We start from the raw sequence: 26,116 nt of genomic DNA on the forward strand, positions 1-26,116 counted from the left end.
TTGGCAAAATGGGTCAAAAGAAGGACTTGACAGGCTCAGAAAAGTCAAAAATAGTGAGATATCTTGCAGAGGGATGCAGCAGTCTTAAAATTGCAAAGCTTCTGAAGCGTGATCATCGAACAATCAAGCGTTTCATTCAAAATAGTCAACAGGGTCGCAAGAAGCGTGTGGAAAAACCAAGGCGCAAAATAACTGCCCATGAACTGAGAAAAGTCAAGCGTGCAGCTGCCAAGATGCCACTTGCCACCAGTTTGGCCATATTTCAGAGCTGCAACATCACTGGAGTGCCCAAAAGCACAAGGTGTGCAATACTCAGAGACATGGCCAAGGTAAGAAAGGCTGAAAGACGACCACCACTGAACCAGACACACAAGCTGAAACGTCAAGACTGGGCCAAGAAATATCTCAAGACTGATTTTTCTAAGGTTTTATGGACTGATGAAATGAGAGTGAGTCTTGATGGGCCAGATGGATGGGCCCGTGGCTGGATTGGTAAAGGGCAGAGAGCTCCAGTCCCACTCAGACGCCAGCAAGGTGGAGGTGGAGTACTGGTTTGGGCTGGTATCATCAAAGATGAGCTTGTGGGGCCTTTTCGGGTTGAGGATGGAGTCAAGCTCAACTCCCAGTCCTACTGCCAGTTTCTGGAAGACACCTTCTTCAAGCAGTGGTACAGGAAGAAGTCTGCATCCTTCAAGAAAAACATGATTTTCATGCAGGACAATGCTCCATCACACGCGTCCAAGTACTCCACAGCGTAGCTGGCAAGAAAGGGTATAAAAGAAGAAAAACTAATGACATGGCCTCCTTGTTCACCTGATCTGAACCCCATTGAGAATCTTTGGTCCATCATCAAATGTGAGATTTACAAGGAGGGAAAACAGTACACCTCTCTGAACAGTGTCTGGGAGGCTGTGGTTGCTGCTGCACGCAATGTTGATGGTGAACAGATCAAAACACTGACAGGATCCATGGATGGCAGGCTTTTGAGTGTCCTTGCAAAGAAAGGTGGCTATATTGGTCGCTGATTTGTTTTTGTTTTGTTTTTGAATGTCAGAAATGTATATTTGTGAATGTGGAGATGTTATATTGGTTTCACTGGTAAAAATAAATAATTGAAATGGGTATATATTTGTTTTTTGTTAAGTTGCCTAATAATTATGCACAGTAATAGTCACCTGCACACACAGATATCCCCCTAAAATAGCTAAAACTAAAAACAAACTAAAAACTACTTCCAAAAACTTTCAGCTTTGATATTAATGAGTTTTTTGGGTTCATTGAGAACATGGTTATTGTTCAATAATAAAATTATTCCTCAAAAATACAACTTGCCTAATAATTCTGCACTCCCTGTAGTATTAGTACCTTTTTATCTTTTTAATTTTATTTAAATTTTGTGAGTTATTATTTATTTGTAATTTCTAGTTTTACATCCCTTGTAGATATACTTTGATATTCTTATAAATGCACCACGGGCGGCTTGGGGTGAAACGGCATTTCGATACACTGTTTACTGTGTATATTGTTGTACTCACAATAAAGATCTTCAGTCTTGAAAACTGTGTCAGTACAACAGCTGCAAATATCCACACATGTAAATTGCATTAATAAATAATATGTACAATATAAATGTAAGAAAAACAGCTGCATAAAGCATATTTGGGGTCTGATGCCTGACAGGTGTGTCCACCTGTGTCAGAATGAAGCGTTATTATAGAGCTTTGTAGAGAACAGTAGGAATGATTTCCTGAAGCGTTCTTCATGGCAGCGAGGCTCTTTGGGTCTTATGGAGGCCTCTCAATAAGAACCAAACACAAACCCCAAAACAAGCTAAACCCAGAGACTGTGACAGACTGATATTTTTAAACTTCAGTAGAAGTTTAATGTAGTCGTGATTCGTGACCAGAGGGAAGATCTGATTGGGTCCTACCCTGAAACAGCCGTAGTAACGATCATGTGACTACATGTGATTATTCATCATCCAGTATATAAAAAAGGGAATAAGAAGCTTATGAACATGAAAGCTGGACGAGGTTACCATCTATCTGACAGATGTAATTAATTATTAATTACACTTTAAGTTAATTAATAAATAATTAACCAGCAACTAATGTAAAAGTTCAAGCTCACTTTCCAAGCACAGTGACTTCAGAAATGAGAAGAATGGCTGATTTTCTTTGATGTATACCCCACTGACAGTTTATTAGGAACACAGTCTAAAACAAATGTCTGTTATTAAATCCTTGTTTCTTCTCTATGCTTAAGTTCATGGTAGATTTTCAGAAATTAGATTTTTTTGAGGAATTATAATCTCAATATCGACCTTCTAACTTTGCAATTATGTTGCAGCTCCTCCCTGCCGTCCTGGTTGGACTTGGTTTGGAGGTCGCTGTTTCATCTTTGATAGCAGTCAGAAGAACTGGACTGATGCTGAGGTACATCAGAAATAACAGCAGCTGTATATGTACATGTTATATATGACACATGTTCTAATAAAAAGCTTCCTGCTGTCAGAATCATTCAGTGAAAGAAGACTTGCTTTATATTCATATTCACACACAGTTTGAAGTGCAGGAGTAAATACACAGGCCTCCTTTGTTCTTCTGTTCTTAGCTGATTATTGCTGCGGCGTCACAGCCCTGCACTAACAGCTTTATGCTGAGACATGCAGTGCAGTAATGTTCATGCAGTGATGTTCAGAATTCAGAGCATCTTTGAAACATTCCCTCCTCGTGTCTCTTCATCAGCTCTCTCTTTGCTGCCTTCATCAAACTCACTTTATCTTTGATTTTAAATGCATCCTCACACTTTTCATCTTCTGTGGTCTGCACCTCATCTTCCTCCTCAGAGTTCCTGTGAGACACTCGGTGGACATCTGGCCTCATTCCACAGCACAGCTGAGTACACCTTCATCAGAGGGCTCATTTACACAGCAGCAGGGTCATATAAAGAAGCTTGGGTTGGAGGCAGAAAGAATGTAAGTGTTTCATAGATAAAGAGGATGAGCTGCAGCTGTTTCTGATATTTCATATTTTTCTCTTCATATTCATCAGTTTGATTCAAAGTGCAACATGTGACAGACTGATTAATCAGGACTTTGTTCCTGGAGACAGATGTTGCTGCTGACTTGATTCTTCTTTTCATTTTTTACCTCCACAAACAAAATGAACCTTCATTGTCTTCGAGTGGTGTAAGAGGTCTCATGTCTGCACTCTCTGCATAGATGCACCAAAGTACATCAGAACAAACTGAACCTCAAACTTTATTCTTTCAGGAAACTGTGTGGATGTGGAGTGATGGTTCCCAGTTTAACTTCATAAACTGGGCCAGTGGAGAACCAAACAACTCTGGAGGAAATAACTGTATACAAATAAACTATGGAGGTACAAACTGAATGTGGGACTGGTTTTTATATTGATTGAACTCATGTAATCTTAAGTCTTTATAAGAACTGTGTTTGTTCTTTTTACATTAGAAAAGAAGAAAACATGTACTGCACAGACCTCTGATTTTAATTATGTTTCTTTATTTTGATTCTTCTTTACAGGACAAGACAATGTCAACGATGTAGAGTGTAAATGGAACAGCTCTTTTGTTTGTGTCAGAGGTCCATAACTGCTCCTTCGTGTTCTGTACATGATGATGTCACATCCTCATTGCTGATGTCACTTCCACCAGGAAGTCAAGCCCCGATGACATCACTGCTGGAAAATGTATGGACAAATATGATTTCATATCCCAATAAACAATAATGAATCCATATCCAGTCAATTCAATTGTATTTATAATGCACCAAATCACATCAACAGTCGCCTCAGGGCGAATGGTTACTGCCCAGGATCACCTGTTATATCACCAGTTACCAGTCTCAGTTGATTTGATCATTTTATCACTTTTATGTGTATCATATTGAAGATAATTTTAATAAAGACACACACACACACACACACACACACACACACACACACACACACGACACACAGACAAGGTATTCTTTGTCCACATGTATACCTATGTGAAACGTCATATGTTTATGAACCTATGCATATTCATGTAACCACGATAAAAGGAGTGCTATAGGGAACCTAGCTGAGAGTGTGACGGAGGTCAAGTGGGCGGAACGACACTTGGCTCCAGTTGGGTCTCCCTCGTGCACGAGTAACACAAAGAACTTTGCCTACTTGTGTCCCACTTTTGCTGTGTAGTAAACTGTTTGTTCCAGCAGTGGGTCTGTGTTAGACGGACCCATCACCGGACACACCGACTATGTCCCGGAGCCTGTTAATCAGAATGGTATGGTCAACGGTGTCAAAGGCAGATGTTAAGTCCAGCAAAACCATGACTGTGGATGCTCCGGAGTCAGCTGACATCATAATGTCACTAGAGACCTTAATTAATGTGGTTTCTATTGAGTGACACTTACAGAAACCAGACTGAAATTTGTCATTAATTTCATGTTTTTCTAAAGAAGCAGTAAGTTGATCTGCAACTGCTTTTTCCAGAATTTTTGACATTAATAGGAGCTTAGAGATAGGCCTGTAATTCTTAAGCTGTGTTGGATCCAAACTGCTCTTTTTAATATGGGCTCAACAACAGCATGCTTACAGAACATAGGGACGACCCCTGTTAAGAGAGAGGTATTGCATATTTCTATAATAGGGGGACCAATGACAGAGAGAGCATTTTTAACCTCCTAGGACCTGCCGTCCACATATGTGGACATCACATTTTGGGTTATTTAGACCAAAATACTCAATTTTGCTCTACAAGGGCCTGATATCCACTTACGAGGACATTATACTGCTACTGTTCTATCAAAATTTTAAACGAATATCCTCATATGTGGCTCTCATTTTTCTTAACCTACTAAGACCTGAACTCTTCCACGGCATGCATTTTTAATTTCTCTTTGATTTTTGGGCTGATTGGGACCTGATGAATGTAAAAACAAAGAATTACCAGATTTATTTTTTTTTTACCTGATTTTTGTTTCTAAGAAAATTGAGAGCCACATATGAGGATATTCGTTTAACAGTAGCAGTATAATGTCCTCGTAAGTGGATATCAGGCCTTTCTGTTAATATTCAAATTTTCTTTCACATTCCTTTGTGTCTGCATTTTGGGTCCACTCCTCAAATTCATACACGTGTCTAACCGTTTTTCCCCACTCGGCGACACACCCGCCGGGGGTCAAACTCTGGTAATTGGTGATTCTGTTCTCAGACATGTGAAGCTAGAGACACCGGCAACCATAGTCAATTGTCTTCCAGGGGCCAGAGCAGGCGACATTGAAGGAAATTTAAAACTGCTGGCTAAGGGTAAACGTAAGTAGTAATATACCTACAGCTTTTTTGCCCCCCACACCCCCCCCCCCCCCCCCCCCCACACCCCCTACCCCACACCCCCCTCCCCTATCCCCCTCCGCGTCCATGTGCGCGCGAACGGACCTTGCGCGTGAACGGACTTTGCGCGTGAACGGACTTGCGAGTTCAGAGATCATATGTTTACATGTGTTTAATAGTGTTTTATTTAATGAAACCATTATGTGTTTTAATTAAACTCTTTTTTAAAGGATTGTATAGGTCTCAGAGTTCTGTTATTTAGACATAGATGATTTAATTTAACTAGTTTAGGGGTATTTTTCTTTAGGGCTCTGAAACACACACAGAGGGTAATAGTTTTTAAACAGAAAGTTTTTCCACCTTCTAAAAACACATATTCACACGCAGCATTTAATTTAGCTAGTTTTAGGAGCATTTTGCTTTTTTCTTTAGGGCTCTGAAACACACAGAGGCTAATAGTTTTTAAACAGAAAGTTTTTTCCACCTTCTAAAAACACATATTCACACACAGAGGCTAATAGTTTCAAACAGAATACCACAAACAGCAGGCATTCCTTTAGAAATAAACAGGGATTCTGCAACAGTTAGCCCCCCTACACTCAGCAGAAGAGGTCATCCTTATCAAGAGCATCTCAATTGTACTGCCATAGTTTTCAATACAAACAGTCTCCTTTATCTTATGGCAGAGGGCCGGCTGTGCTAGGTCCATCGGAGCCACTATAGCTTTTATCATGCCATTACACTTTGTACTGACCATCCTCCAAGCAGGTATCATCTTTTGTTTACACCTTATCTCTGCATCTCAGAGGGCACCTGAAACAAGCCCAACCCCAAGGGGCGGTAACGACACCTCCTAGAGGACTGCACCAATACATATAAAAACGGTCTCTTTCACCATTCGGAACATCAACAGCGCAACCTAAAGAACCCTCTAACTAACTAACTAAGGAGTGCAGGATGGCATCTGTATCAACCATGACGAGTAGCCTGGACATCGCCCAAGCAACAGAAGCTCTAGGTACGTCTACAGGCGTATGCCGGGGCCCTCACCGCAAAAAGCAACGCTGTGAAAACGTCGTAGACGGGACTGAATTTAAGTTAGAATATCGAGGCAGTAACGGGTATGTGTATACCGTTAAATATACCAACGGAGCAGTTATACTTCGTGTAGATTGTGGCGAGGGAGTGTTTTGGGGGAGTCACAACGCATGTCTACTAGAAACTGGAAACTCTTTCGCACTGTTGTTTGTGCGGACTTGGACAATGTGGGCTTCCCAGAGATGCTGTATGTTTCCCAGTGGAACAGTCCAACAGGCCCTGAGCTTTACAGGGTCGAGGCTGATCGTTTCAACCGTAGCCCCGATGACTTTATTTTTCTCAGTGTATGTGATGACAGGGAAAGTTTTATAGCGGCCAGAGGGGTTGAAAACTGGAGGTTAAATCCTTACCCTCTGAGCATAGAAGAGCGCGCTACATGGTTTAAGGATATGTTTTTTATACAGTGGTGCGACTGGAGAGCTATGCTGCATATGTTTAGCAAGGTTGACGACGCCATCAAGAGAGATAGACTCAACACTGCGTACGAGGGTATTAGAAAACGACTTGTTTTTGATGATTTTGCGACTTGCTCGAAGACTGGCTTGCCTTCTACCCTGTGCAAACCTAAAATCATAAGGCCGTCCGACAACTAAATAAACCAAATGGTAGGTTAAATATATGTGTGTGTGTGTGTGCGTGTGTGTGTGTATCTAAGCAACAAAATATAACATTTTTATTGTTCCCATTTTCAGAGCGAGACACGCAGCCGTGGGACCTCACAGACTCACCACCCCCATCGCTGTTAATCCAGACCCCACCATCTCCACCCCCCTCTCCACAGCTGCTGCTGCAGGATCCTACAGGATCGGGGCTGTTTGAGGAAACCATTATCGACATCAAGCTTGCAACCCACCATCTTCTGATGTTGGCGCTAAACGAGTTTCTACAGGATACATGCTACGGATGTCAAATATCTCACCCCAGTCAGGTGCAACACAGCTGCTTGCTCGAATTGCCCGAGTATTTCTTTGACATCTACTATGACGATGTGATGATAAGGCTCAAGACAGACCGTTTCATCCCCGCCATACGCCTGTTTGTGCGCTCCTACACAGTCGATGGGACTGGAACACAATTCAGCCGAATTGCAGAACACACCATGACCGAACTGAGATCATCACAACATATAGTATGCGCAATTAACGACAACATTGTGCAGTTGCTAGAAGCAAGTCGTTATGCCCGACGTGCTAAACCAGCCATGCTACGTATGATTGGTAACTACTGGGCCGGGAGACACCTGGTTTAATGTATGCTGTTCAGTATTCATTGTCTGTGTGAATGAAATAAAAAGACGTGTTAACACCGACAGCTTTATCATTTGTGTCTTGCATGCATCATGGAAAACACCATGTATAAAATTTATCATGATCCGGCCCATCCGGCTGGATTGGCCAGTTTAAATAAGCTCCGTATAGCTACCGCTGAGGCAATAGGTGTAAAACCCTCATTATCACAGGTTAAACATTATTTAGAACGAGACGACACTTACACACTCCATAAACCAGCCAGGATCCACTTTCCCAGAAACAGAGTATTGGTTAATGGAATCGACAAACAGTTTCAAGCCGATCTGGTTGATATGTCTGAATACATGACAGATAATGATAATGTTAGATACCTGCTAACATGTATAGATGTATTCTCAAAATATGCATGGGTTAGATGTCTCACAACCAAGACGGGCCCAGCCGTAGCAGCCGCTTTCGAGGATATACTTGCTGAGGGAAGGATCCCTATGAAACTACAAACAGATGAAGGCAAAGAGTTTTATAATACAACCTTTAAACAGCTAATGAAGCGATATAACATCAAACACTTCTCAACAGCTAGTGAGGTTAAATCTAGTATTGTTGAAAGATTCAACCGCAGCTTCAAGGGTAGAATGTGGAAGTACTTAACATCCGTCAACTCAAGGAGATATGTACACGTCATCCCCGAGCTCACACAGGCATATAACAATGCTTATCACAGATCTATCCATATGGCTCCAGCAGAGGTAAATAAGGATAATGAGAAGGTGGTCTTTAACACTCTGTACAAAACCACGCCTCAGAGGAAAGTGTGTTTTAAATTTAATGTTGGCGACACAGTACGAATATCGAAACTGAGAGGAGTGTTTCGAAAAGGATACGAACAAACCTACACCGATGAGATTTTCACAGTCAAAGAACGTATAGGGAGACAGCCCCCAGTGTACAGACTAGCCGATCTAGCAGGAGAGGTGTTGAAAGGCACATTTTATGAGCCTGAAATACAACGTGTGATTGTTGATAAAAACAAAACATTTAAAATTGAAAGCATATTGGCTAGAAAAAAGGTGGGCCGAAAAAAGATGGCTCTAGTAAAATGGTTAGGATGGCCAACAAGTTTTAATTCATGGATTCCAGAAAAAGACATCATCGAGGTGAGATTAACCCTGATGACACAGCTCTGCAGTCATTCATTCACCACCGTGCAGAGACAGAGTAAAGAAGGATGGATAAAAAGAACAACAAGGCAGGCTTTTATGTGACCCTCTTCTCAAATGCGTCAGCTCATGTTTACCCAGGCAATAAGATATCTAATTTTAGAACAAAGTTAGCAAAACCTATTGTTTTGAATCATCAGTATGAGGTAGCTGTTATAGAGATACAGTACCCGCGCACTTGGCTGTCTTTTCCACAAGCAGATTCGCAAGTAGAAATTTATAACCCTGTCAAAGATGACGCCCTATCCGTAACGACGATTGAGCTGTCTGTGGGTCATTATACCTCTGTGGAGCAGATAATAAAAGAATTTAATTTGAAATGCCAACAGCAGCCAGGCACGGCGGACATTAAAACACAATACAACACCGTTAGTAACTATGTAGGTGTTATGGGGCCTAGAGGCAGCGTTCTCACATTTAGAGGGAGACTGGCAGAAATCCTAGGATTCAAAACAGAAGAACCATTTGTGCTTCATTATAAAACACATATGCTCCGCATCCTGCTGACATATACGGGGGAAAATACAACATGTTTATTTATGCAGATATCGCCGATTATCAACTTGTGGGTGACGCCCACGCGCGGCTATTAAGGGCTATAAATATCACAGACGATGTCCGGCGCATAGCCATTTTACAATTTGACACTCCACACTACACACCTGTGTCAAAGACATTAATCGACGACATAGAAATTGATTTGAAAGACGATCAGAATCAGCATATACCCTTTTTATACGGTAAGGTGTTTGTCAAGCTACACTTCCGCCCGATAAGACAGCAATTTTAAAAAAGAAAGGATGGCTGTCTACAACGCAGACGAGACAAGATATCTAAAATATTACGTCGCTCAAGCCGGGGGTGATTTGGGGGGGTATATAGGGACCAGCACGCAATATGGCGCAGGTCTGGGCGGATTGTTCCGCAGCTTATTTAGATTTGCAGTGCCGTTGTTTAAAAAAGGAGTAGGTATACTGAAACCCCACCTTAAAACCGCAGCGTCAGGAATAGTGTCTGATGTCATATCCAACATAACTAAGCCCACAAACACTAAGCAGGACGGTAACGGAGTGTATGTGTATACGCCCAATTCTTCAAAAACCCCACCCACAGCACGCATACCATCTAGAAAGCGTAAAACCACAAAACCAGCCAGAAGATCCAACAAACGGACACCGTCACGCGGAGTGAAAAGATCCAGAACCAAGCGTTCAAAAACTACAGCGTTTGACATATTCTAAATGGCGCTGTTACACAGTCAATCTGGAGAATGTGTAAAAACAGAGCTGGACCTGTTTACTGTTCCCTACACACAGACCAGCATTGAGAAAAGTACGTTTATTGAAATACCTCCTGTTTCGGCAATCACCGATGGAGGCCCGATCGAGTTTTACATCTCATCGTCCGGCGAAGACTACCTGGATCTAAATGACACATATATCTACACACGTGCGAGAATCACAAACGCTGATGGCTCAAACCTGGCTAGAGATGCTAACGTGGGATTTATTAATTATCCTGGATGCAGCTTATTTAGTCAAGTCGATGTTAATTTGGGACACACGCTCATTAGTCAATCATCCAACACATATCCATACAGAGGTGTGATAGAATGTCTTATCAATTATAATAAGGACACTTTAGACACACAGTTCAGCACAGGGTTATTCTGTAAGGATACAGCATCACACATGAATGACACATCCATAGAAGGGGGCAACCAAGGCCTTGTGACCAGAGGCGAATATACAGCGAATAGCAGCATTGTTGAATTGATAGCTCCTGTACACGCAGATCTGTTTTTTCAAGAAAAACTGTTACTTAATGGAATCGACCTGTCACTGAAATTTGTGCGCTCTAAAGACGAATTTGCTCTCATGACAGCGGATGCCAATGCGTACAGAGTTAAAATTGTCTCAGCCAGTCTCTTTGTCAAGAAAGTTAGTATATCACCGAGCGTCAGACTTGCACACAGCAAGGCATTGCACCATGCAAACGCAAAATATGCTATAGACAGAGTATCTTTAAAGACTTTCTCCATACCAGCAGGGTCTCGAATATCAACTAATGACAATTTATTTATGGGCAGGATACCTAAATTTGTCATCATTGCTTTCATTGATAATGAAGCTTTTACAGGAAGTCCAACCCGTAACCCATTTAATTTTGAAAACTGTGATGTAGAATTCATTTCTTTATACGCTGATGGTCAGGCTTATCCTGCTAAACCGTTCCAGCCAAATTTTCAGAGAAAACAGTATACCAGAGAATTCTATCAGCTGATACAAACCACTGGAAGACATTTAAAGGACAGGGCTCTTGCCATATCGCGTAACGACTTTGGTAACGGGTATACATTATTCTGTTTCAATCTGGAAGCTGACGAAGGACATTCAGGCAATGTATCGTTAATTAAAACTGGGAACGTGAGGCTTGAAGCCCGTTTCAGAAACCCGCTACCCCGCACAATGAACATCTTGTGTTATTCAGTATTTGATTCAGTCATTGAAATATCTAATATGAGACAGGTGCTCTTGGATTACTATTGAGACAGCAAACACGGTCATGAACACTATAGAGCTAACATCTGTGATCGGTAGGATTATCAATAAAAACACACATTTTCTAGGAGTGCTAGCCAGCGATCAGCTACCCAATGCACAGCTTCAAAGACTGCCTGCTATGGCTATTGTAAACACTCACCCATCTACAATGCCCGGTGAACACTGGCTTGCTGTTTATATTTCGAGAGACAAACGCTGTTATTTTTTTGATAGTTTTGGAAACTCGCTAGACCGTTTTCCACCAGAGATAAAGGTGTTTGTTCTAAAAAACTGTTCCACTATTTTATATTCAGGAAAACAAGTGCAGAACGACTTCTCCATCACATGTGGCCAACATTGTGTATTTTTCTTATTTCATATACAAAATGGTGTATCTTATTCACGTTTGCTTAACATGTATTCTACTAATTTAACTTGTAACGATGCTATGGTGTGTCGCTTTGTCAACAACATAGAGCCTGTGACAGGCTGTAGCGATTATGTATGTGTGCAACAAGGATACTGATGTGTACTAGTGGTTATAATAAAAACGATATGAGAGCGTGATTTAATCGAGTCAATTGTATTTATTTATTATCAAAAATGTTGCATATATATATTATACAGCCACATCATACAGACTTCAAGAGTAATAAAAAACAATAATAGAAAAAACTGTAATAAAAGAAAACAACGTAGTAATAAAGTAATAAAGAAATCAAACATTATACAATAATAAAAACAATAATAGAAAAACTGTAATAAAAGAAAACAATCTAACAGTTAGTGAAAAATTACGGTAGAAAAAACAACAAACAGTCAATATTTTAGGCAGAAAAAACAACAACAACATTACAGCTGTGATAAGAAACAGTCTGAATTCAAAAATCCAACCACTCGACAGGACCACCCTTTAATTTATTTTTTTTATTCTTTATTTTTTTCTTTAATGTACTATCACGCAGTGAGACGCCCGGTGTGTTCTTTCTAGGCGTATGTTTTAAAAAAACAGGGTCTTCAGGCAGGGTGTGATCTGTTTTATACAACGCAAGGGTCTTACGTACGCCGGCATTGGATATGGCTGATAACGGTATGTTTAAATCTGAAACAGCCTTTAAAAACTCTGTCCAGCCTATAGGTCTGAAACCTTCAGAAGGTGTGTGTGTGGATGTGACGGCTTTAATCAGATCATAAATGTGTGAGCCCGGTATAGTGTGTTTATCGACAACAATTTCGCCTTTGTCATTGTAAGAAATAGTGTTTGGCGAACGGTTCAGAGCTGATAGAATGAGTTCTGCATTCCTCCTACTCCTTTTAGATATGTGTGTCAAAACATTCTCTGAGATAAAATCCTTCACACCTTCAGCGCCATAAGCAAGAGGGGTGTCCGCAGGAGGGGTTTGCACCTCTGTGTTAAGCTGCTCCGGTAGGGATAAAGACAATACGCTCTTTTCACGGGCCCCTTGTCTCACAAGTGCTAGGTATCTTTGGAGAATATCGCTGTATTTTTTAGCTTTCTCATACACATCTATGTCTGATTCTTGCAACACCTGAAGCATTTCCTTGTCCAAGTCATTCTGAGCCTGTTGTCTGATGTTGCCTGTGTGCTGTGGTGGTTGCTTCAATAAGTCCAACTGATGCTGGGGCACCAAAAACATCTTTTGCACATGTTCCATTTTCACCTGTTTGCTATCAGACTGGTGATGAAAGGGATTGCAGCCCCTAATAACGGCAGTAAAAACCCTCCAGATTGGTTGATTGTCTTTCTCTTTTTCAAAGTTTTTATTTTTTTGTCGGCAATCAGTCTGATTAGAGATTTTTTCTTTTTTAGCTGTTTGTACTGTTGATTGGTCAGTGGAATGTTACCTTGCAATACGTTAAAGGCTATCTCACACAAAGCATTGATGAAATCCAAGTTTGCATTGCTAATAATAACTCTGCGTAGAGCCGGTGGAGACTTGTATATCAACTCCAACAGAGACAGATTCCTCCACATGCGTGATGACATCCTTTCACCTCTTCACAGTTTTTTGTTTTGGGATATAAACAACCGGACGGTCTGACAGTAAATTTGTTCTGAGTCTTAAATAGTCCGGGGTCTTGGCTTTATAGTCTATTAAAAGATACCCGTATGTTGCGGATGTGGCATCATTAAAGGCTTCTAAAAAATATTTAGTATTGCCGGGAAACATTTGTCTACCTAAAAGCATGATTTGATATTTATCTCTAGGATTTTTAAACAATATTAGGTAGTTAGTGTTCAAGGAAATAGTTCTACTGGATTTTCCTTGAATAAACAAATTCTGAACCAGATATATACAACTCAAATTCCTATGATGCACATACTTTGTGAACACGTTTTGTACTTCTAAATTGTTAGCGGCATCGTTCATTACATCGTCTATAATTGTGTGGATGCTTTAAGGCATCCACACTATTGTTTTCCTGTTTCTCTTTCTTCTTTATTATTATTCCAGTTGCCACTTTTTGTACGTTTTTTGGCACTTAACTACTTCCACAATTTTCAGCCGATTTTCACCGTTCAAATTTTAAACTATTCTGCTATTTCTGGAGATGGGTGCTATGACTTTTGGTATTTTATACTGTTATACTTTTTAAAATATTAAGCTTTTTTCCTTTAATTTGTCCCATTGAAATGAATGGGAAACTTCCGCAATTCTGCTAAAACTTGCTTGTTTTTGAAACTTAACTACTTTTTCCTACTTTCACGTAGAACAACCATTCAAACTTTAAAATGTTCACAAATTATTGGGCTATTCAGGAATGATTCAGCTTTATTATATCTGTTACCGTTTTCATCTTATCCCTCTTTAAGTTTTGAGTTTCATCTTTGTGATTTTTCACAAAATACATGCGTTGTTATGGTTGCTATGCACTTGGTTCTAAGTGAGCCACTGTACCTTTGGCAATTTTCTCTTCATGTCCGAACAACTTCTTGCTACTCGCTCAATTTTCACTCAACCCACACAAATTATACATCAAAACGTAGGTATTTTTGCTGGCTTTCAGAAAATGTCACCATCATTGTTGTGAGATTTATAGAATTTTGGCAAATCTCCTCAGACCAACACAAAGTCAGAAAACTCTCCATAGAAAGTCAATGGAGAGTTTGTTCAAAATCATCGCTTGATTTCTCTAATGAGAGGCATATTCGAATCGTCATATCTCCTTAACGAAGCGAAGTTAGAACATGAGGCTTGTCCCCGTATATCTTCAGACACTCCTGACGCTCACAATTCAAGAATTTTTTTCTCACCTATTACTGTTCTGAAATGAGTTAGACTTGTTTGAGGGTAGGAAATTCGTCCTTCGCTCAGATTTCTTCAGATTTCAAACTCTGGAAATGAGGCACTTTTTTCTCTCGTCATATCTTTTTGATGGATTTCCACAGAGACCTGAAAATTTCCATGACTGTTCACCAAAGCCTGCTGTCTCTTACGGTGAAAGAATGATATTGATACTCCAAATAGATTTAGAGTTAGAAAGCGTTGTTTGAGGGCAAGCCAAGGCAGTTTTCGCTTGCCTATACTCAGTTATGGTGCATTAGAAGTCAAATATCTTCAATAATTCATATTTTAATGATAAAGTGTCAACACTTTAAGATTCCCCCATCTCTTCTGAACAAAACGGTGTAAGAATGACCGTTCTACCCCCTACGGTTAGGAAATTATGGTCATTTGTATGAGGGGAGTCGTCATTATGAGAAATAGACTGCAAAAGTCCTGTGTCTCTCTGTGCTGCGTGCACCTGTTTTGGCGGGAAAAAGTGCACAGGCTCTCTGATTGGTGGATTCAAATTCAGCAGCTCCCAGGCTGCTTGACTGAGCTAGAAACTTACTTCTCTCTCCCTGTGTGTGTGTGTGTGTGTGTGTTTGTGTGTGTGTGTGTGTGTGTGTGTGTGTGTGTGTGTGTGAGAGAGAGAGAGAGAGCGAGAGAGAGCCTTTTGATGGGAGCATCTTATTATATCACTTAAATTTAATATATTTAGACTGGTTGACTGAATTTGGTCCTGTGTGTGTCTCTCTGTGCATGTGTGTTTCCATATGTGCCCATATTTGTGATTGTGTGACTGTTATACTTTTTTTGCTGATTTTTTTTTTTCTATTAACAATTAGATTTGAGGGACCCTTAGCATGTTCAGGATTTTTCCAGCTGTCCATTTTGCTTTTCCAATTTTTCTGTAAGTTATTACTGTTGTGCTAAGTCATAGCATTTCTGCTGCTTTTCAGTATTTGTGCTAAATACAGCATTTCTGCTAAATCATACTATTTCTGCTATTTCATAAGATTTGTACTAAATATAGTGTTTCTGCCAAATATAGTATTTCTGCTTAATTATAGTATTTCTGCCATTTTATAGTATTTGTGCTAAAACATAGTATTTCTACTAAATGTAGTATTTATGCTTAATCATACTATTTGTATAAATTTCTGCCAGGTCCCCATCCAGCTAATCCTCTGTGAGGACTGATACATATAAAATTTACATATCAGGGCCTGCACGGCTTCCCAGCCAGCCAATCATATCTGAGGTCTGCCCTTTCTTCTCTCGTCATATCTCAGCGACAGATGTACAAAGAGCAATGCAAATCACAGTCAAAGTACACCAAAGTACGCTGATTCACCCAGTACAAGAATTATGCTTCTATCCCACCTAGTTTTGGAGTTACATGACGTTTTGTAACTCCAAAAATCGGCGCTTTTCGCCTCTCACCGCGATCTAAATCTGACAGTTCATCTCCCCGTTTTCCAAACCCCTGCTCTCTTTCCCAGTGGCACAGTTGGTAATGACGCCGGTCGGCAGCCTAAAGATCACGGGTTCAATTCCACCTTGGTCAACATTTTTTTTTTCCCTAGAAATTAATACACTATCACAGACAAGTAATTCATATTCATCATTTATTACAATTCTGCAAAGTTTTATGATTTTAGCAGCTTTTCTAATATGGACCTCAGATTCTTCTTAACACTCCATGGCACAAATACTGTTCCCTTTAGGCTCTCTCTGTGTGTGTGTGTATCAATATTTTTCCCATTTTAAAGTATTACTCCTCCATAATTGCATTTCTGTTAAATCAAAGTACTTTTACTACATCTTAGTACTTCTGCTCAATCATAGTATTTCTGCTGAATCATAGTATTTTTGCCATATCATGGTATTTGTGATAAAGCATTGTATTTCCACAAAATAACAGTATTATGTACTGTTATATTATTACTGCTCATAGTATTTCTGCCAAATCATAATATAACTGCAAAATAAAGATTTTTGAGCCAAATCATAGTGTTTGTGCTAAATCCTAGTAAATCTGCTCAGTGATATAACTTCTGCTATGCTGTAGTGCTTTTTGCTAGATCATAGAATTTCTTCTAAATCAAAGTATTTCATGTAAATCATAGAGCAGTTTTTACAGTCATCTTACTGTTAAGCCATAAATTACGTTTGTTTGAGGGGTGGAAATCTGTCCTCCTCTCACTTTTCAAACTCTGAAAATGAAGCCGTTTCTTCTCTCATCATATCTCCGTGACGGAGGTAAAAGGAGCAATGAAAATCGCAATGAAAGTTCAGCAAAGTCTGCTGATTCACCCAGTACAAGAATTGTGCTTCTATCCCACCTAGTTTTGGAGTTACATGACGTTTTGTAACTCCAAAAATCGGCGTTTTACGCCTCTCACCGCGATCTAAATCTGACAGTTCATCTCCCCGTTTTCCAAACCCCTGCTCTCTTTCCCAGTGGCACAGTTGGTAATGACGCTGGTCGGCAGCCTAAAGATCACGGGTTCAATTCCACCTTGGTCAACATTTTTTTTTCCCTAGAAATTAATACACTATCACAGACAAGTAATTCATATTCATCATTTATTACAATTCTGCAAAGTTTTATGATTTTAGCAGCTTTTCTAATATGGACCTCAGATTCTTCTTAACACTCCATGGCACAAATACTGTTCCCTTTAGGCTCTGTGTATCTGTGTGTGTATCAATATTTTTCCCATTTTAAAGTATTACTCCTCCATAATTGCATTTCTGTTAAATCAAAGTACTTTTACTACATCTTAGTACTTCTGCTCAATCATAGTATTTCTGCTAAATCATAGTATTTTTGCCATATCATGGTATTTGTGCCAAAACATTGTATTTGTACCAAGTCATAATATTTCTTCTAAATCATATTATTTCAATCAAATCTCAGGAGTTGTGCTAAAACGCAGTATTATTACCAAATCATAGTATCTGTACCCAAACATATCTGTTCAACTTATTTAACTCTTCTCAACAGTCCAACACCTCTTCTTCACCCCGTTTCAGCAGAATTGAGTTTTTTCACCCCTTTTCAGCACAAATCCCAGCTTTTTCAGGTGTTTTCAACAGAAATCTCTTTTATTTCTGATTGCTGATGTCTTTGTTTTTCATCTGCCCACCCTCTTTCCAGGTGGCACAATCAGTAATGACACGGCTCTGCAGCTCAAAGGTCGGGGGTTCAATCCCACCTTGGTCAACATTTTTTTTTCACTACAAATTTATACACTTTCACAGACCTGTAATTTATATTGCTAATTTTTTTCACTACAAATGAGTAGTGCAAAAACATACTATGTCTGCAACATCACAGTATATCTGTTATGTTATAGTATTACTACTAAATCACAGTATTTCTGCCAATTCAAGGAGGCTGACTGTTACTAAGTGCATCAGTGTACATAGGTCATCTCTTGTGTTGGAGTGCCCTCTTGTGGCGCCTTTTGGGTAGTGCCTTAGTAAACGTGAACACTGCAAAGAAGTGGTATCAGACTGGTTTGTAGTGGAGGAATTTGTTGCCAGTTTCTTTCATCTTTAATCCGTATTCAAGTTGTAATGTGGTAACTTTTGTGGCACAAATACCACAATATGGCAGAAATACTATGTTTTGGCACAAATACTTTGATTTGGTATACTTTAGCTTCTTCACCCCTTTTCAGCAAAATTTTCATTTTTTTCACCCCTTTTCAGCACAAATCCCAGCTTTTGCAGGTGTTTTCAACAGAAATCGCTTTTATTTCTGATTGCTGATGTCTTTGTTTTTCAGCCGCCCACACCCTTTCCAGGTGGCGCAATCAGTAATGACACGGCTCTGCAGCTCAAAGGTCGGGGGTTCAATCCCACCTTGGTTAAAAAAAATTTTTCACTACAAATTTATACACTTTCACAGACCTGTAATTTATATTGCTAATTTTTTTCACTACAAATGAGTAGTGCAAAAACATACTATGTCTGCAACATCACAGTATATCTGTTATGTTATAGTATTACTACTAAATCACAGTATTTCTGCCAATTCAAGGAGGCTGACTGTTACTAAGTGCATCAGTGTACATAGGTCATCTCTTGTGTTGGAGTGCCCTCTTGTGGCGCCTTTTGGGTAGTGCCTTAGTAAACGTGAACACTGCAAAGAAGTGGTATCAGACTGGTTTGTAGTGGAGGAATTTGTTGCCAGTTTCTTTCATCTTTAATCCGTATTCAAGTTGTAATGTGGTAACTTTTGTGGCACAAATACCACAATATGGCAGAAATACTATGTTTTGGCACAAATACTTTGATTTGGTATACTTTAGCTTCTTCACCCTTTTCAGCAAAATTTTCATTTTTTTCACCCCTTTTCAGCACAAATCCCAGCTTTTGCAGGTGTTTTCAACAGAAATCGCTTTTATTTCTGATTGCTGATGTCTTTGTTTTTCAGCCGCCCGCACCCTTTCCAGGTGGCGCAATCAGTAATGACACGGCTCTGCAGCTCAAAGGTCGGGGGTTCAATCCCACCTTGGTTAAAAAAAATTTTTCACTACAAATTTATACACTTTCACAGACCTGTAATTTATATTGCTAATTTTTTTCACTACAAATGAGTAGTGCAAAAACATACTATGTCTGCAACATCACAGTATATCTGTTATGTTATAGTATTACTACTAAATCACAGTATTTCTGCCAATTCAAGGAGGCTGACTGTTACTAAGTGCATCAGTGTACATAGGTCATCTCTTGTGTTGGAGTGCCCTCTTGTGGCGCCTTTTGGGTAGTGCCTTAGTAAACGTGAACACTGCAAAGAAGTGGTATCAGACTGGTTTGTAGTGGAGGAATTTGTTGCCAGTTTCTTTCATCTTTAATCCGTATTCATGTTGTAATGTAGTAGTACCACAATATGGCAGAAACACTATGTTTTGGCACAAATACGTAAAAACGGCTGCACCTGTTTTGGCGGGAAAAAGTACACAGCCTCTCTGATTGGTGGATTCAAATTCAGCAGCTCCCAGGCTGCTTCACTGACCTAGAAAGTTTCTTCTCTCTCCTCTGTGTGTGTGTGTGTGTGTGTGTGTGTGTGTGTGTGTGTGTGTGTGTGTGTGTGTGACAGAGAGAGAGAGAGAGAGAGAGAGAGAGAGAGAAAGCAAGCCTTTTTATGGGATGATCTCATTGTAAGATTCAAATTCAATATATTTAGACTGGTTGACTGAATTTGATCCTGTGTGTCTCTCTGTACATGTGTGTTTCCATAGGTGTCCATATTTGTGATTGTGTGACTGTTATACTTTTTTTTGCTGAGTTTTTTTTTTTCATTTAACAAGTACATTTGAAGGATCCTTAGCATGATTAGCATTTTTTCAGCTGTCCATTTTGCTTTTCCAATTTTTCTGTTTAAGTTATTACTATTGTGCTGAATCATACTATTTCTGCTATTTTACAAGATTTGTGCTAAATATAGTATTTCTGCCAAATATAGTATTTCTGATTAATTATAGTTTTTCTACCAAATCATAGTATAGTATTTCTGCTTTTTATAGGATTTGTGCTTAATATAGTATTTTTGCTTTTTATAGGATTTGTGCTTAATACAGTATTTCTGCTAAATGTAGTATTTATGCTTAATCATACTATTACTATATATTTCTGCCAGGTCCCCAGGCAGCTAATCCTCTGTGAGGACTGAGACATTCAAATTTACATATCAGGGCCTGCACGGCTTCCCAGCCAGCCAATCATATCTGAGGTCTGCCCTTTCTTCTCTCGTCATATCTCTGCGTCGGATGTACAAAGAGCAATGAAAATCGCAGTCAAAGTACACCAAAGTCCGCTGATTCACTCAGTACAAGAAGTATGCTTCTAGTCCACCTAGCTTTTGAGTTACATGACGTTTTGTAACTCCAAAAAATGGCATTCTTCGCCTCTCACCGCGATCTAATTCTGACTGCTCATCACCCTGTTTCCCAAGAGCTCACTGTTTTTCCCAGTGGCGCAGCTGGTAATGACACGGGTCTGCAACCCAAAGGTTGTGGGTTCAAGTCCACCTTGGTCAACATCTTTTTTGCCCTACAAATTAATACACTATCACAGACCACTAATTCATATTCATCATTTATTACAATTCTGAAAACTCTTTACCAGCTTTTCTAATATGGACCTCAGTTTCTTCTTAACACTCCATGGCACAAATACTGTTCCCTTTAGGCTCTGTGTATGTGTGTGTGTATCAATATTTCTCCCATTTTAAAGTATTACTCCTCCATAATTGTATTTCTCTTAAATCATAGTACTTTTACTACATCTTAGTACTTCTGCTCAATCATAGTATTTCTGCTAAATCATAGTATTTTGCCAAATTATGGTTTTTGTGCCAAATCATAACATTTGTGTTATGTTATAGTATTACTACTAAGTGGAGGAATTTATGTCATGTTACAGTATATGTGCTGATTACAGTATTTCTGCTAAATCATAGTATTTCTACTATATTATATTTTTCTTTCTAAATATAGCATTTCTGCTATATAATTGTATTTCTGCTATGTTAAAATATTTGTGCTAAACCAGTGTATTTGTGCTGAAACATAGTATTTCTGCCAAATGTAGTATTTCTGTCAAATTACAGCATTTTTGCTATGCTGTACTGTTTCTCTAAATCATAGTATTTCTGTAATGTTTAAGAATGTTTGGCTAAATATATTCTTTCTGTTATCTTATACTATTTCTCCTAAATTCTTGTATTTTTGAGAAGTTATCGTGTTTCTGGTAAGTTACAATGTTTCTGCTGAGTTCTGCTATGCTATTGTATTTCTGCCAAGTATTATGTTTCCTCTAAGATATTGCAGTTCTGCTAAGTTACTACATTTTAGCAAAGTTCCTTTGCTTCTGCAAAGTTTTTACAATTTCTGCAACTTTTCAGCTTTTTCAGCTAGTTTCAGCAGAAAGCTTCAGCTTTAAAGCATCCACACTGCATTTTCGCAGGAAATGCAAATTTTTCTAGTTAACAAATTGTTCTTGTCTATAGGCAGAAGGGTGTCATCAGCCAGAGATTCGGGTATACCATTAACAAAGTTTATGTCTCTTATCTTAAGAAGCTGGTCATATAAAGGCTGCCAACATGAGTATATATACACAATGTTATCAATGTTGTGCGAAATAATCCCGGATGCATTTTCAATGACATTTTTGACAAAAAAAGTCTTGCCGCAGTTACTGGGACCGCTGACCACCATGCTGAACGGGTGCTGCAACCTAGCGTCAAACCCCTGATCTAATTTAAAATCCATAAGGCAGGGTTGTGTAGTCTGGGAGCACACGGCGCTTGTTGTAGACAACTTTAAGCTTCTTCACAACGGATACATTCTTCAAATGAAGCTTCTTTTTATCGCGTTTGATATTATCAGACACAGCCACTAGGTGTGCATCTGAAACCTGATTGGATACAAACTTGTGGACTAAACCTTTCAAGGATTCGTGGGTGACAACTTTGGAGTTTTGTGCGTTCAGTGTTACACCTTTACATTTGACCTGGGTTTTGCCCAGCGATGTGTGATACGCGTAGCATTTTGGCCCACCGGAAACAAATTCTACTATGTGATCCTCCACACCGCCCTCTCCAGAAGCTAATTCACTGGTGAGATCACCCAGAAAAGGGCCTAGAGGAGGCATCCAGTCGCCAGGGCGTGCTGTGAAAATGACGCTGTCTGTATCACAATACAGCACGCGCTGTTGCAAGCTGTCTAACAAGTCATACAACATGAGTCTGGCGTGTGCAGTGGTCATGGCACCCACAAAGACATTAACGTCCTTGACGCGGGATGCTCTACCATCGGCGTGGCGCCACTGCACCATGGCGACGTCGTCAGAGATGAAACAAAACTGCCGCACGTCGTACTGGTCGCTGAACATTAGCTGACTAAACCTGGACGGATCTGTGATGAGCTCAGACGACGCCATGTTTGACCTCATACTGAAACGACCCCATAATGAGTTTAGCAACAGCTTGTTGCAGTTTCGAACAGCTTTATTTACACATATTTTGGACGGATCCAGCATTATTCCCTCCTTTTCATAATACTCGGCTATGTACTTTTGCTGTTCTTCAGGGGTTTTCACATGTTCTGGATACCCCGAGGCCTCCTGTTTAAGTTTTAGGAAGGCTTTCACATAGTCTTTAAACAATGTGTCGGTCTTGTTGGGGAAATGCCACACCTCATCAATAGAAACAAGCTTGTATCCTTTCTCAACAGCTTTTTCAAGCTCAAATGAGGCCCATGTGCCTTTCAACACCCGTTCACTGTCACTGTGCCCGCATGCAGTGTGCTGGTTCTGGTCTTCAGCGCACATGCTGCAGAGTGGAAACATCAGTTTGCCATGGCACCTGTAGGGAAGGACGGGGTGAAAAAGCCCTCTTGGTGGCAGTACTGTGCATTTAACAAAGCCGAAATAATTTTCTAGCTTGTCAAAGTTGCTGTAAATGATTTGAGGGTGTCCTACAGGATAATCTTTTTTAGATTGCACCGTGGGATAGAGACTGGTGAAGTCGTAGTAAAATATTTTTTCATCACACGCTACCTTGTGGTACAGTTTTATAGCATTTGTGCGACCGCCAAAAAGGGCGTCTCGGGGTTCAGGCGTTCTGGCTTTCTGTATGTATGCATGAAAGCCACAACTGCAGGGTCTGTCTGCTTCAAGGCAGCCCATTCACACTCCCACATCACAACAACGCTCAAACTGTATTGTGATTTCAGTGCATCCACTTTGTCACAAAACATACGGTGCAGCAGTCCGTAGGACGCTTTGCTGACAGGATTTACTTCACTCTCGGGGTAGCATTTAACACATCCGTGGTGAAAACATCCTGCAAATTCGTAAGCCGTGTGATCTGCGGGGTCAAAACCATCCAGAAAATACGGACCAACCCTCTGTTCGCCTCCTCTGAGAGCGTGTTTTATCACTGTGTTGGTGGTGTGGGACACATATTGAAGCCATTCAATAGAGACGTTTGAAAACGTCTTATTCTGCTCAACGTATGCACCATCATACGTGAGAGCGAGCGTGTCTCTAGGCAGAAACAGTGTTTTATACACACCCATACTGAATGCAGCCAGGGTGGTGTGCATGAATGGATCAACTTGTGTACAACCCAACAGAGTGTCACGATATATGGTACATGCTTTACGCAGGACATCAACATCGTTAACGCAGTAGCGTCTGAGTTCAACCTGAAAATCAAAGGTGTTCTGTGAGGCGGTCTGGTACCATTCCATGAAGCTCGCCTTACCACTTTCAGACATGCGCTCATAACCATAGAAGGAGGGATCCGGGTATGGACCGACATAATACTCATTATCCCTAGTGTTGAATCTATGTGGGAAATGGCCCTTCTGCAGGTCTTGAAAACCTAAAGCAGAGGGTATTTTGGCAAGACCCATGGGAAAAAGCTGAACGAATCAATCCACCGCTGGTCATACTCCTTGTCATGCATCAAAATCACACGGCTCCCTCTCATTGTGACGGTAGGTGTTATACATTGCTTGACCATGTACTCCAGAAGTATATAGTTGTCAAAGCCTGAGGCATTATGGGCTATGAATGTGTACCCACGAAACCTCGGGCGTCTGTAATGCTGCACAAACGCAGCCACACATTTTAATGTATTATATGTGAACTTGTTACCCTTCAGATCAGACGCACACACAAAGTTGGCCTCATGTTTACCGTTGTGATACCGTGTCTCAAAATCATATAAAATATATTTATCACAAGGCTTCTGTTGTTCAACAGGCTGTATGAAACACTGATGCTCAGAGTCCCCGGCTAATTTAGGCTCGCGGCAGTGCTCGCATTTAGGCTGGACACATCTGTGTGGTGATTTCTTTGATTTTTTATATGTGACACCACAGCTCATGCAATGCTTCATATTGTCACATGGGACCATGTTGTGTTTTATTTCTGGTAATTTGTGTTGTTGGTAACAGTGTTGTGATTTGCAGATGCGGTTACAGTCACTGCATTTCACGGTGGGCCCTCTGTGGTGGTGACAGAGTGTGAAACATACGTTGCATCTATGTTTACAGCTGTGATAGAGCGGTGAATCATATGTATTGTAACAAAAATTACACACATAGGCTGCCCCTAGAAAAGCTGTGGGCTTTTCAATCAGGTGATAGTGTTCATTGTGTAGGTACAGCATTACAGTGTTTGGATTTGGCTCATCATGTGTGAAAAAAGTATGCAGACGTTTACGCCCTGCTGCGTGATAATAGATCACTATCTTAATGTTTAGATGTTTCTCAAATTTGCAGACATCAGAGAATGATACTGTCTGTGTGTCGCATAGACCAACTTGAGCATGTAACTGTTTAGCAGTAGCATATTTTTCATGCTCTGGGGCTGTTGGGTTTAATGAATGTGCTATGCACAGGGAGAAGCACAAATTGTTGTGCGTATTGTTTGGTGTATACAGATGTTTACCCTTCTTTGAGAGAATCTCATCATAAGGGATGTTTGCCAGTTTTAAGCGAGCCCCGCCACCGCTACTGTTTTGTGCAACTGTGACAATAAACTCTAATTCATCATCACCGATAGATTCGTCGTTACTTTGCATAACTTGTGCTATTTGGTCGAGAAACAGGTCAGGGTCATACTGATCATCAGGATTTAAAACAGCTTGAACATCAGAAGCCAACGAGGGCCCACGCAGGACCACATTTAGAACACAACCCTGCTGAGATCCAGCCACTGCTCTATCTATCACATTAGCTAGGCAGCTTCTAACTCTTTCTGGCACTTGTTCTGGATCATCAAGACTTATGTCCCTAAAATCAAGGCGCTCACGCAACTCTCGTGCATTGAAATTAGGTATCTCTCTGATGCTAAGCTGGCTGTGACTGCCAGACCCAGACTGAACAATGGGCTCAACTACAGCAGCATGTGTTTGTGTATGGTTAACACTTGAGGAATTTCCATTGTTTGAGGGGCTGTGTGGTGATGCGTCAGCAACAGCAGCAGCAGCAGCAACAGATACAGTAGCATCAGCCCCCTGATAAGCATGGGTGAAAGAAGGCTCAGTAATAACACATTCATCGGTATCCTGAGTAACAACAGTAACATTCGGGGTTACAGGAAACTCCGTCTGTGTTTCGGTTACATCATCAGCAATAGGTTCAGAATGAGTTGGACGAGGACGCTCATTAGACACACCACTGCGGGTTGCATCGAGACTACTAAGTGTTGCATGCAAAACTTGACAATTGGTTACTAATTGCGCAGCCGCCTGATTAAAAGCCTCAAAGTCGAACCATTTAGCCCTAGCGGAGGTACCATCATTGTGCTTGAATAATTTACAGGGTGGGTCCATGATGTGGA

At 40.3% G+C, this 26,116-nt stretch overlaps 1 protein-coding gene across 1 annotated transcript in view; it reads left to right on the top strand.

Annotated features, from left to right (window-relative positions):
• The window catches only part of LOC102081877 (L-rhamnose-binding lectin CSL2), a 69,736-nt gene that overhangs the window by 13,051 nt on the left and 30,569 nt on the right, over nt 1-26,116 (top strand). The gene's annotated exons all lie outside the window — the stretch shown is intronic.

Source organism: Oreochromis niloticus, linkage group LG20 (assembly GCF_001858045.2).
Source record: "Oreochromis niloticus isolate F11D_XX linkage group LG20, O_niloticus_UMD_NMBU, whole genome shotgun sequence".
In the NCBI taxonomy this organism is placed as follows: domain Eukaryota; kingdom Metazoa; phylum Chordata; class Actinopteri; order Cichliformes; family Cichlidae; genus Oreochromis; species Oreochromis niloticus.